This window comes from Odontesthes bonariensis, chromosome 22, assembly GCF_027942865.1.
Source record: "Odontesthes bonariensis isolate fOdoBon6 chromosome 22, fOdoBon6.hap1, whole genome shotgun sequence".
NCBI classification, from domain to species: domain Eukaryota; kingdom Metazoa; phylum Chordata; class Actinopteri; order Atheriniformes; family Atherinopsidae; genus Odontesthes; species Odontesthes bonariensis.
In genome coordinates, this window is record NC_134527.1 from 13,392,063 (window position 1) to 13,406,929 (window position 14,867).

Sequence of the window (14,867 nt, forward strand, 5' to 3'; positions counted from 1 at the left end):
AAAGACTCACTCTCATTCTGTCAGTAGTCAAATCATCATCATCTCAAACAACCCACTCAGGAATTTCTTTTTCTTATTTGGTAAAATAGAGAATAATTTCTTAAAGTTCTATATGCTAGATGCCTTTTCAAACCAATACATCTATCTATTATGGACAACATAAATTTCATGCTACCAAGCCAGTGCGATGACAGGGCATTTTTTGCCTTTGTGCACACTGATTTGAATCTATCATATGATCTTAACTAATGCTAATAGATTATATTACAGCTCTTTCAGCTTCTCACAAATGGTGCAGTGTCAAAAACACAATGGAAAATCTGCCTAACAGCAAATCTCTAATGGGAAAGCAGCTAAAACCAAAAGTGTGTCAGTCCTTAGGTCTCGTCCCCATCTGCAAACCTTGGGTCATAATTCCAACAGCAGATCTCCAGGGATGGAGGGCAAAAATAGTAATGTTAGTAAATGCTGCCAATTAGATGTTCAAGCTTTTATGAATTACGTTTCATAAAACAAAGTAGAGAAACGAGCAGATTTTGCCCTCCTCTCTCAGGAGAATTTTTGTTCTCTGACATCTGTGTCTCCTCTGCTCCAGGGAGAGGTAAAGTAGCATCACTCCACTGCACTCATTCCCACTTCAGTGGCAGCCTGCTTCCACTCCTCCGCTACCTTTTCAGCCTGTGTGAAATCTCATCAAGTGCATGTCGCTGTGCTAAAACAGCATTACTCTGTGCAGACATTGTCAGGTGTACTACAACTTATCCACTACTCCAGAAACATCTGCTTTTTTCATTACTCTCAGATTTATTGATCTTAACACTAAAATGTCACAAAAGGTGGAGATGTGAAGGACCCAAAACGCAGACTCAGATGAGGCGGGAGGTTGGGAAACTGTAACAAAATGCGCAGTCAAGCCAGAACACCAAAAAAACCCAACTGTAAAAAAGAAAACCCAAAGAACAAACAGGGTAACTAGACTGATAATTGGAACATGAATGGCTACAGTAGCATGAGATGATACGGTGAGAATCTGGCAATGACTGGGAGAAACCAAGGCGAATAAGGCAAACTAATGAAGAAGTGACCGCAGCTGTGAGTAATTGACTAGGTGACCGGTGTGGCAGTGAAGCTATCAGAACAGGAGGGAACTGAGGAAACTATGGAATAATGACCAAATCAAAACACAGGGCTGAGAAGATGGAACAAAAGCAAACTGAGAACATAGAACCAAGGAATTAATGATTTAACCATGAAAAAACGCTAGAAAAAACTCAGAAGACAAGATTAACAGAACAAAAAGAGAAAACACAGATCATGACATAAACATGTGGTTCAGATGTGTATATCTAATAAAATGTAAATCTTCCGCATTGTTTTTTTCGTGTTGTTCTTCATGTGCCCCTTCCTCTTATACTGGCGCTCATTGGTCTGCAGCAGGGGATGTTCAAGCCTCGGGGGTGCATTATGGCCCATTTATTTTCCACAGAGACAGGGAGGTAGTGAAAAAAACAACAGGGGGATGTGGTGTGCAGAAGTAAACAAAAAAAAACACATCTTGAATGAAAAAAAAGCAACATCAGAATTATTAATCATCAAAACATGATTCTTCACAAATATGACCTCAAAGCCTTCCTACCTCAACGTCAAATTCAAGGGTTGGATGGCAAAACGTGCATGGCAATGACTGCTGGGTACACAGCTGCCGCTCGGTGCTGTTCACAAACAGCAGAATTATTGAGAACACTCTGGCATTTGGTTTAAAACCTTCATCTCATTTCAAGGCAAACTCACATAACTATGCTGGAGTCTGAGGACCAAAATCGTCATAATTCAAGATGTATCTGTGATATACACTTTGACTTTCAAAGTGAAAGTGTAGGGCTCAATATTCTTAATTTTAACATTTTACAGGTTTCTTTACCTTTTTCACTGATTGGACAGTAATTTCTTGTTTTTTTTCTTTTTTAATTCTTCCCTCAGAGATGTTCCTTCTCGTTCACTGTAATTTCTGTCCACACCTTGCATCCATATTGACCCTGTCCCTTGGCACAATTTGATATTACTGAAACATTAATCGGCAAGGTAAATAATTAACCGCACAGCAGCTTGGGACCCGCAAAATTAAGAATGAGCCCTCTCATCTAAATGATCAACAACAATCATATAATGAACAATTTCTTTATCAACAATTGAACAATGCAAACAGGAACACCAGGAAGCCCACTTGGTTTCAATATTAACCTTGAAACTGATACAAAACTCAGGTTAAGTTCATATGAAAGTTCTTCCGTCACCAAAGGACTCATTCGATAGATTAAATGCTTACAGCACATCAATCATGCCTATCAATAATTCTTTAATTGAAAGTTGTTCAGTCACTCTTAATATGTGCTATATTGTATCTGAACTTTTTGCCAGTTGTGTCTCTCACCTAAAAATTAAGTTTTTAACTTTTTTTCAACATGTTTATAAGGTTGTTATTATTTATTACAAGACATGTAATGAGCAAAAGTAACCTGCTAACCTACTATAGCTGAGTATTTCTGCCTAAAATCTCACCTAGATTTTCAGAAAGGCTTGGTCACACACCCCATGTGTTCTACATTTAATATTTTCTTGTACAGCTAATTTTCATCCTAAAACAATTGGTTGCATGTGATTATGTATAATCTAGCTTCTATATCTGTAAAATCATGCTGTGGTTCGAAATGTGTTAGAAGAGCTGAAAAAAGCATAGTGTAAACAGAGTCGGAGTAAACAGGGGAGGCTGGTGTCAGCTGCTGGTGGGTGGAAATGTAGGTGTGAAAAATGAGCAGATTCATAGATCCCCTTTTCACTGAATGAGAAAATAGAAGGTGAAGAGTCAACCCTAAGTGATCCTAAGACCATGGGAGTTTTTATGGGTTCCAAAATTTTGAAATGTACAATTTGGGAGAAGATAGATGCAATTTTTATGGGGTTAACAACTGTCAAAATGGGACTTTAAAGTGATGGAAACCTCCTTCCTCCTCACATTTCCACTGGCTCTGTCTCTTATCTGTGAAGGTTGACTTTTCAATTTAACAAATAAGCTTTTTCATTTTCCATTCACTTTCATGAAAGACCACCAGGTCAGGCCAGTCAAGTTGACCAGTCAGAGCAGACTGTGACTTAAAGAAAAGGATGTGTGTTTTGCTGAGGAGGCAGGACACAGCAGCCAGTAATCAAGGAAAATTATATATTGAAGAGAATAATCACTACAGGGAAAGTTGTAATGCAAACCCTGAGGATTAACTGACCATAACCATGTACTTAACCAAGCAGTTTGATTCAGTGTAAAACAGACTGTGTGAGTTAGTAAGTGTTGGGACACGGTATTACTCAAAAGAGTTATTTTTTCAAGTTCACTTGCATGAAAAAACAGCGGAATGTCACAAATAAATACATAAAGTTTACATGACTAAATCACGTTTTTGTTGTTAGACTGCTTCATAGAAATCTATAGAGAAGATGAATATGATGTGGGTCTGCAGTGGTGAAAAACTATAATGTTACAAAAACAAATTACTGAAAGCTAAGCTTTGATAAATGTGGATAAGAGCACTAATCTAATCAAATCTAAAACGTTAACCAACTTAATCCCCCTAACAATCAACATCCCTCAGCCACTTCTTCAGCTCTGGTGTGTCCCAACTCCCAGTCTAACTCATGGGCAGTCATCAGCGAGAAGCGGCACATCAGAGCTTCTCATTCACCCACCCACACACAGTAAAAGCACTTTGAGTGCATGGTCAACAAGACTACAAAAGAAATGTATTAGTACAGTCCATTCTATCTACCATCGTGTCAGTCTTTCGGCTCTGACCGTTCTTATCAAACCCTTGCTTGTTCATTGTCCTATACATTCAGTCCGAGTTATGAGCCAGCCATGCCTACAGCACGCCTTCACATGCTCCACTGGCTCTCACTGGCTGTGGTCAGCGATGGAAGTAATTGAAAATCACACGAGGAGACATGGTGAGGAGCAACACAATAATCTGTGTGGTCATCGAAATACATGAGAGCGGTTCCTGTAAGGAATCAGTTTACCATGAATGAAACCTTACACACACATCCAATAGTTGTTTGTTATCTAAGAGAACTTTATTAAACCAACTTTTCTGTTCTTCCCACAAAGCAGATTTGACCTCAAAGGCCCTACAATCATAGTTTGCATATGGCTTTTACATAATGTTGAAATTTAAACGTGTCACCCAACACCATAGGTTTTAAAGTGGTAACTGAAAAGATTAGAGTATACATCCTAGTGAGGAGACTTTGTTAAATTTACAACATGTACCTGAACATAAGACCTTAGGAAGTCACTGCAGCACAATCTCAATCCAATACAAACAGAGTCAATACTAAAAGTTTAATCTTAAAGCAACTTTCTATTTTGGGAAAACCAGGAAAAGATGTGGGCTCTAAAAGCAAGAACAAGGTTTATTCTTCGCAAGAAAATCTGGACGTTTGCCCACTACAGACAGCATTGGCAGGGACTCCCATGCACTGAGGAGCAGGAGCAGGAGCAGGAGCAGCCAAAACTGCTGCCACAACACAGATCAAAGCAGCTGGATTCAAGAGAGCAGTGACTGTAATCTCCGTGTTAAAACAAAGTGCCATGGTTGACCTTTATAACAAGATATATGGTCACCTTAATTCAAATTTTCTTTTTCAGTTGAATCTTTTATGACGTAGTGTGTTGCAGTTTTTCTGCATGGCCCTGTGATTGCCTCACTGAGTCACCTGTTCAAGCCATCTGCGCATGCAGCTAATTGTAAGTCACTTATTCATTCATTATTTGTTAGTATATGAATGAGATTTCTGTACACTCTGATAGGCTGAGGGATTATGTCGCTATCATCTTCTTTGTCAGCTACTATTACCTTGATTTTCTTAGGCTACCTGGCCTTGCTGATGATGAGCATTCCTTACCAAAAACTTTTAAAGGGATATTTCTTATGCCCTCTATACATACATCTGTGACTTGTAAAGGAAAGAAATTGGACTGTAACCGTAAGATTAAGATTAAGATATTAAGATAGATTAAGAAAAAATAATTGTTGTTTTTATTCATTGTGCAGTAAAGCTGTCTGAAACTGAGTGTGAAATTTGTCATGATCCGTGTTGTTTTCCATTCTGTTTCTTGTTAGGGTCCTGTCACTTCCTCACTTGTTTCCTCAGTCTCTCTTCAGTATAATCATCAGCTCCACTCCCTTCACCTGTGTTCACTTATCCTCAGCTGCACTCATTCACCAATCACCCTCCTCTGTATCTAAACTTCCTTCACTCTTTGCCAGATCCTCACCGTTACTCCTTCTCGTGCCCTTCCTAGTTCCTTGTGTCTATTTCTGTCAGTCTGGTACATTCAAGTTTTCTCAGCGTTTTGATTTTCTTTTCCCAAGTTTCAGTTGGATGTAATTCCGGCTTTGCCGTGCCTTTATTTAACAAAAACAGTTCAAATGGAACATTTTTGCCTCCCGGGTCTCGGTCTTTGTCTTCCTCCTTCCTCGCCTCCACCATCAACACGTGACACAATTGTTGAAGCAACAAAATCATATATTCAAAGAACACTCTTGTAATACTGTAGCAAATTCTGAGGTAGTTACTTAAAAATTGTAAAGTAGGGGCAGTTGGTGGCGTAGTGGGTTAAGCAGCCGCCCCATGTACTGAGGCTACAGTCCTCGCTGCAGCTGGCCCCGGTTCGAGTCCCGCGCCGGACAGCCCTTTGCTGCATGTCTTCCCCATCTCTCTGCTTCCTGTCTATCTCTCCAACTGTCTTTCCATTAAAGGCATAAAAAGCGCAAAAAAATATTTTAAAAAATGAATTGGTAAGTAATCTTCATTTACATAGCACATTAAAAATAACTGAGGTTGAGCAAAGTATTTCACAATATAAAAACACAACAATAAAAAATGCATCATAATGGTAACAGTGAAATCTACCAGAAAGATTACATTGTTAAACTCAAGACGAAGGCCAAGAAAAAGACATGGATCTTTAATAATTGTCTAAATTGTTCAACAGCGGGAGCAGATTTAATATTCATAGATGAGCTATTCCACAATTAAGGAACTGTCAATGCAAAAGCTGGATCACCTTTTGTTTTTTGCCTTTCCCGGCACATCTAAAAGCTGTTGGTTAGTGAACTGCTGGTCTAGCTGGGCCTTTAGTGGAGTCTCTCCATTAAGACATTTAAAAGTAAACAACTCCATTTTAAAATCAATCCCATAATGAACAGGGAGCCAAGCAATGCAGATGTAATATGTTCCATTTTATCTTTCCTGTCAGGAGGTAAGCAGCAGCATTTTGTACTAGCTGCAGGTGTTGAATGGATGACTGGTCTAAGCTCATGAACAAAGACCAGAAGACAAACCATGGCGAGAAGTTAAAAGGCATTGATTGAACAGACAGATATCTGTGGCCCAACAGCAATCACCATGAAGATGATGATAAGACTTCAAGATCGGTCAGCGAGTCACATCAGATAATGAAAGGTATGTTCATTTTATCTGAATTCTTTTCATATATTGTATTGTAAAGATGAAAGGAAGCAGCAAAGCATTCATTATAGCAATCATAGGGACCCTCCTAATAAAAAAAAGGACGTAAGCTCAACATGCTCCTGCATCATCTGTCTTTGTAATCAACATGTGTAGCTTAACAGAGACTGTTGCCATTTGTTTTTCTTGGCTTAGTGGTTCTATAATAATAATTTTAAAAAAGTATTCAGTGTCCCACCTCCTGACATAAACCAGCTGGATAATGAGGACCTCACAATTTTTTGGATCATAGAGGAGTCAGACTGAATAATAGTGGAACTGGACACTTTGTGAATGTGCCCATTACACATTGACATTACAGCAACATAAAGAAGCTGCAACTTCCATCATCAAATTCTTGCAATATTGTTCATATTTATATGTATAACAGGTAGTTAAAATATTCTTGATATCACCACATAAATTGATTTCATATATTTGTTATCTATACGTAAAAAAAAAACACCTCTGAAGTCTAAGGATTATTGGGGTTTTGTTACATAAATGAAATATCTTGTTTAACAAAATGCTGCAAAGCACGTCCGGCATTATTATCAATGCCGTCGGGTGTTGATCAGTTGGTAAAACTAAAGTATGTCTTACATTTGATATCCCTTAACTCTTGCAGCATCTTTTGAAGAGAAGTGATCATTTGGGTATGAAAGCAGAGAGGCAGCAAAAGGTTGGCTTGCAGGAGTGAAACACAAAGGAAGCAGAACCTACCTGGTGTTTGTGTAATGCCCCGATATGGTTTCCTGTTAACATGCTAAGAAGCGTTTCCATATACTTTCCAAGAGAAGAGGATGGTGGAAAAAGTAAAAAAGGCTTTTGTTTAGGTTTCAAATTAGTTTCCCAATGATGTGTTATGAGAGTGAAATTTGCTTCCTTTTCATTGTTGGCTGCAGAACTAAAACACAGGATGAGGGTCAGTTTGGCTGCAGTGAGTGAAAGGACCTTGACAAAGATTAGTCCCATGTTGTAATGAAAAACTACACAGAAACAGTAACAACTGCAGTTTGAGCTGCTGTTGTTCATACATAAGTTATACTAGCTTCTCTACTTTGCTTTTACAGCCCAAACCATAATGGGGTCATTCCACTCAGGGGTTAGAAATTTAAAGCCTCCAACTTAAAGAAAATATTTAATGGAACAGCTCTTTAAGTCAGAGTCATGGCTTGTAAATATATGATTTTTTTATGTATCCTGTTAAATTCTGCTGATGTTGTAAATTTTCTTACTGCGAACCAGGGAAAATTTGTCTCTCAAGATCTGCTATCAAACTGGTCCAAACATGCTTACTGTATCAAAACAGAGAGTCGAAGAGACCTTGATTCTGGGATTCACTTAGCCTTGGTATGCTTAACACCCTTTCTGGCTGTTTGACAGAACCATTAAGTGCTCCATGCAATTTGAGATCACGATGAAACCTGTGAGCTTGTCTGGTTATGCCACAGCAACAATTAAAGGTGATGATGTTTCATGGGGTCTAATGCCAACTTTATAATAATTTAAGTACAACAGAATAAGAAGTTCTCCAATTATCTTAAAAGTTTAGTGTACAGTCAATTTTACTGTTTTTTTTTTTTTTTACCTTTATAGCCACGGAACCAAGTAGCAGAACACCCCAGATATTTAGCAAAGTGAAACACTTCAGTCAAAACAATACAATTATTTAAATAATGCTATTTTGTTTTCATATTGTATCGTATGGCAGTATCCCAGGCCTCGTCCACGGCTGGCAGGGGAGCCAGGGGAGTTTGTTGCTCCATCCTTTGGGGTTCTGGAAGGAGGGGAATGGAGAAAAATATTGGACAACGAATAATGAATGTTCATTAATCCAATTTTGAACCCGAGAAGATCAATGGAAAGACTAATTATCCCAGCACATTTTGTCCATTTTAGGTTGCCGCTATGGCTATATTGTGTATTCTGTTTTGAAATGTGACAACAGCCACAGTATGATAAAGACCCAGTTGCAGTCAGTTACCCCACGTCTTTGGCTTCAGCGTAAATGAGGCCTTCATTTGTAATTTCACTGTAGCTGTTCATAACTAAGGTTTTCTACATTTTCTTTCAATTGAACATACAAGAGATATCTACACTTAAAATTTGTTTTTGAATTGATGTTTTGAAATTTGAATCTCATCAGATCTGGCAGTGGCACCATGAATTTAAGGTCATGACTCCAAACCTCTTGGCAGAATCCTGATGGAACTGCTTTGCTGTTATTTACTTTAACAAAATGTTTAGCTATCAGGTGACAACAACAATTACTCAGCTGTGACGGGCTCCAGCCCCCAAGCAACCCTGAATTGGATTAAGGGGGTATAGAAAATGGAGGGATGGATGGGTTACTTCTCTTTAGAAAGCTTGATTCCTTTAGAACCCTGGCATTCTCAAGACATGTTTTCACTTGTTTCTGGTCAGATTAGAAGATGTCAGACAGTCACAGGGACTTTCTTAATCTACATTTATGCCTGCTCTTGAAAAATACAAGAACAAATGACAAGAGTAGATGATAAGAACAGAACCTACAACTGTTATACTATAATAACTACAGTAAACAGCATGTGCAGCTCCCAATATTTTACTAACTGCCCTCTCAAATGTAGCAGAAGCTTTAAAGATGAAGAGATAATGGATCCACACCAGGGGTGGATCAGTACAGAGCCTTAATCTTTGTATCCCCAAGACAAGGTGAACACCCGGCACTGGAACTGGCTTCAGCACACATTTCTTCCTCCTGCATTCCTACTGGACTAATCTGTTGGGTAGGCTGCTTGATTAGAGTATAGCTAGTTAAAACAATATCATGAGTTTTGAGATTGTGAAGTCTCATATGAGATCACATATGAATCGTGCATTTGCAATTGTTATTTTGCCTCATACTTAAGAAAAAAGTTCAATTCAGATTTTGAATGTAGCATTTGCTTGTAACTTTGATTCAAAATCTTCAGAAATTGTGACATACAAGCTGTTAGATATATGAAGAAATATATCTTGGAGAGGATGGTCATCTGTTATGCTCGCCTGAACAGCGTCTATCATCATCTGAGGATCATCAGTCAGAGGAGGTCAACAAGTCAAAATCTTTTCTTCAACATTGTCTCATTGGGTTTTAATGTGGTAAATCTTTTTTCTTTGACGGTGCATTGATTTAATGTTTGTTTGAGATGTTAAAAAACTGATACAGTCAAACTGACTGAGGCTGGCTATTTTGGCAGCATTGGTTGGTAAGGGTATTATGTCCTTATGCTACCTGCCTACCTGGGTTATGAGTGTAAGTCGCTTTGGATAAAAGTGTCTGCCAAATGCATAAACATAACATAAACATATTATGACAGGTTGTTAACCCACTATAGCAGCTGGCATTCCTGGCTCCCAGTGTCATTGCCACTTCGATGGTCATAATCCATCCATCCATTTTCTATTCCCACTTAATCCAATTCAAGGTCGCAGGGGTCTGGAGTCTATCTCAGCGGCCATCGGGCGAGAGGCGGGTTATACCCTGGACAGGTCACCAGTCCATCACAGGGCCACACATGCTCACACTCAACCTAGAGTCAGTTTAGTACCACCAATTAACCTAACATGCATGTTTTTGGATGGTAGGACGAAGCTGGACTACCCAGAGAGGACCCACACATACATAAGGAGAACACTCTACAGAAAGGCCCCAGAGCCAGGATTTGAACCAGGAACCCACTTGCTATGAGGCGACAGTGCTAACCAACACACCACCGCTCAGCACATGGTCATCACTATCTTTAAATATTACAGGAAAACAGACAAAGGCACTGTACTGTTCCACACTTCATTTAGTTTATAATACATTAGGGATGACAGATCTACTTGGTTGCTATTTTAGTTTTTGTTATAAAACTTCAGAAAATATAAATGTAATCTTTGCACACTATTTCAAAATAATAAGTGAGAACACATCTAAAGATGTGCTGAAACACTGTACATAAACTGGCGGTTCATCTATAACATATATAGGTTTTTTATAGGCAGAAGTCACTTGTGACATGACAATCCATTGGAAGTGTGTTAGACTAGCCAATGTAAAAAAAAAGCTTTTTTTAAAAGAAAAACATAACAGGTATTGGTGGGTATGGGGACATGTGGTTGTGGCTGTATGCTTTTTTCCAATCAGCTATGGCTGTACATGGGTGACGTTAATTCCTTTTGAGCTTAAACTGCTTCATTTCCACCCACTCCAGTGATGATTTCATTAAAGTAAATGGAGAGATGGTGCAGCTCAGTCAGTTTTGCAAAAATGCATTTTGAACATATGGATGTTTAATAAATATATATATATTCATAGCTCTGAACATAATTGTTATCTTTGTGATGTTTTGTGGCCAAATGTTTTTTTGTTTTTATTTCTTTATAAAAAGACAAATTATGCTGATCTCATAAATTTAGGTATGTAAAAGAAGCATTTTAACCACAAACAACAGTGTGGTCTACAGGTACATCTATGGTTCTGCATGACTAGTCTGATTCCTAAATTATATGACATAGGCCATCTCAAATATAAAAGCAAAGTGTTTAAAATGTATGCCTTTCAAACCAACAGTATTTATACTGTCTTATTTATTTAAGTCTGCAGGAACATATGGGGAAATAAGCAATCATTTCCATGAATATGTAACCTATGATATTATAAAAACAGTGTTATAGCTGTTATTGAAGTTTAGCAACAAATCTCCCTCAGCAAAAATAAAAAACTGTTGCAGAAATATTTTGCTCCTCTTGCTAGGTTTATAGGTATATCTTTAGGGATGATGCAGTGTCAGCGTATGCACTGTTCCGTCATTCCCGTGCTTCCCTGTTACTGTTCTTTTTTGTGTGTGTTCACGAGTGATTAAGGCTGATGAAAATAGTTCTGGAACTGTTTTTGCCTACCAGAGGGAATAGGAATTATTTTGATGCCCCATCTGTAAGCCTCCCAGTGCTTTGCTTAAAATAATATAATTCAAAATACACAAAAAATAAGTGACAGCACAAGTCTCCTGAAGCATGAAAAGGGAGGAGACTGCAGAAAGGTCCAAAAAAGAAAAGAAAGAAAGAGCGTAAAGGTGCAGAGCTCACAAAGGATGGTGGATTTGAGTGAATAGGGGCTGGCATTGGTGAGTGGGGGGGCTAGTATGACGCAGGAAGGGCAGAATAAAATTATATACTATTTATAGCAACACAGCGACCTACAGTATGGTATCCTTGCAGAATATTCTCCTACACCCTCTCTGTGTGCTTACATAAACTGAAATCCTAACAAATGGCTTGTGTTTTTTTAATTGCTATCCTTTAATAGCTGAAGACAAACTGATTCTCTCAGTGTCTTAGGAAATCACACCGTGTCGTAATTTATATATATAAAAGAAGAAAAGGTTGTGGTTACAACAAACCAAATCCACCATTAATCAACACAAACATACATGAGTTTTGTGGCAAGGTTTTTAGTTGTGGGGTCTAAAGGTTATAACCTACTTTTAGTATTTGTACTTTGCACAAAAATTCCCCTTTCCTGAAGAGTCATTTTGTCTTAAAACATGAGCCTGTGATCTCATAATGAATATTTGAATCATCAGGTAAATTTGCTGTTCATTTGACCAACTAGTCTCTGAATGAGGTAGAAATGATGGGAACCAAACTTCAAAAACAACAACAATAAAAACCATTATACATAAAAATAATAGAATAAAATAAAATCTGTGGATAGGTGACTTATTTCCATTTCAGTTACAGCAGGCAAGAGCTTTCCAACTGAAAATATGCACGCCATCTCCCTCTTGTGTTGAGGTTTTAACTGGCCTTTGAGTAATGCCTTTACAGCCAATCAATGTTCTCTCTCATCATACATTGTTCAAATGACACGTGTGTGGCTCATCAGAATAACTATGCTGTTATCATAGTCTTCTTCATGTTTTAGATTACAAGGTTGCTAATATAAGTCAAAATCTGATACTTGATTTAAGATGATGCTTATGGTTACTGTTTGCAGTATAGCAGTGACTGGAATGAAGCAGCTACCTCTGATGGCTCTTATAGATCTGGTTCTGCCAAAGCTCAGAAGCCCAGACAGAGAAAGTCTGTGTTATTTTTACAAATTTAGAACCTATGACGCCACTGATGCTCACACCTGATCACCACAGTGAGCATACTACAAGTACATGTTGAGGGCATTAAATGTGCTTTTACCAATCAAGTTTGCATCTTGCACATGGCTGCTGATTCTTTTTCTTTCTTTTTTTTTCACTTTTTGTCCCAGCCAGATAGAGACTGTTTGGTCACACCTGTCCTCATGCTTTCCCTCCTGCATCGAACTTTTTCCTACTCTCTTTATTTTGTCATTTGGCTGCCTTTGCATGACATCAAAAAACATCAAAATCTGTATCAATGTCTTTTCAAGGGTCAAAGACTGATTCATACTTTATGGACATGAAAAGGATTTCTATGATGTGTGGCCCATTTTACTCCAATGCAAGCTGGTATTTAAAGCTCTGGAAGTTGTGTTATTTATTTCTGTAAGACATTATCTCATGTCTTATCATGTTGACCTTGTTATGCGTTGCACACTTAGTAATCAATTGAATATGCACATGCTCACTCTTGTTGTCCAATTGTTGTGTTTGGTTGGGGAATTCTGGTCTACTGTCTTCCTTGCAACCTCCATCAGCGTTTAGTGAAATGAGTCAGGCTATCAGAATCAGAATCAGAATCAGAATCAGAATCAGAAAAGGTTTTATTGCCAAGTAATTTGTACATCATGAGGAATTTGGCCTGGTCTGTTTGGTACCATAAGAACAAAACAAAAAACAGAATAATAATAGAATAAAGTAATAAATGTAAAAAAAAATTTAAATATGTGCAAAGTATTTGTAAGAAGAGTGCGTTAATGTAACGCACTCTGTAATGACAGCGAGACAGAACGTTAATATAACGTTAATATATAAAGTGTCAGTGGGAATAAGGGGTCATGTCAGTGGGGGGGTACAGCGGGCCTTGTTGGTGAGGCCAACTGCAGAGGGGAAGAAGCTGTTCTTGTGGCGGGAGGTTTTGGTCCTGATGGACCGCAGCCTCCTGCCAGAGGGGAGTGCTTCAAAAAGTTTGTGTCCGGGGTGGGAGGGGTCGGCCACAATCTTGCCTGCATGCCTCAGCGTCCTGGAGGCGTACAGGTCCTGTAGAGATGGCAGATTGCAGCCGATCACCCTCTCCGCAGAGTGGATGACACGCTGCAGCCTGCCCTTGTCCTTGGCGGTGGCAGCAGCGTACCAGATGGTGATGGAAGAGGTGAGGATGGACTTGATGATGGAGGAGTAGAAGTGCACCATCATCGTCTTTGGCAGGTTGAGTTTCTTCAGCTGCCGCAGGAAGTACATCCTCTGTTGGGCTTTCTTGGTGAGGGAGCTGATGTTCAGCTCCCACCTGAGGTCCTGGGAAATGATGCTGCCCAGGAAGCGGAAGGACTCCACAGTGTCGACTGGGGAGTCTGTCAGGGTGATGGGGGTGAGTGGGGCTGGGCTCTTCCTGTAGTCCACCACCATCTCCACTGTCTTCACAGCGTTGAGCTCCAGGTTGTTCTCCCTGCACCAGGTCACCAGATGGTCAATCTCCCACCTGTAGGCGGACTCATCCCCACCAGAGATGAGTCCAATGAGGGTGGTGTCGTCCGCGAACTTCAGGAGTTTGACAGACTGGTGACTGGAGAAGCAGCTGTTTGTGTACAGGGAGAAGAGCAGAGGGGAAAGAACACAGCCTTGAGGGGAACCGGTGCTGTTGGTCTGGGAGTCTGAGACCTGTTTTCCCAGCCTCACGTGCTGCCTCCTGTCAGACAGGAAGTCTGGTGGAGTCAGGCACGTTCAGCTGGGAGAGCTTGTCCTGTAGCAGAGCCGGGATGATTGTGTTGAAAGCAGAGCTGAAATCCACAAACAGGATCCTGGCGTAGGTTCCTGAGGAGTCCAGGTGCTGGAGGATGAAATGGAGGGCCATGTTGACTGCGTCGTCTGCAGACCTGTTGGCTCTGTAGGCGAACTGCAGGGGGTCCAGCAGAGGGTCTGTGATGGCTTTCAGGTGTGAAAGCACAAGGCGCTCAAATGACTTCATCACCACAGAGGTCAGGGCGACGGGTCTGTAGACTGGCTCATTGTGTTGGAGAGAAATCAACTTCATACTAATGTCTGGAGATTTGGCCATTAAAAACTAAAGGAATAGAAATAAAACTAATTTTGTTTGGTAGCTGTTCTGTAGAGCAGGACTGGGCACGTTTGTGAGTGATCATGAGTTTATGATATCTCACCCAA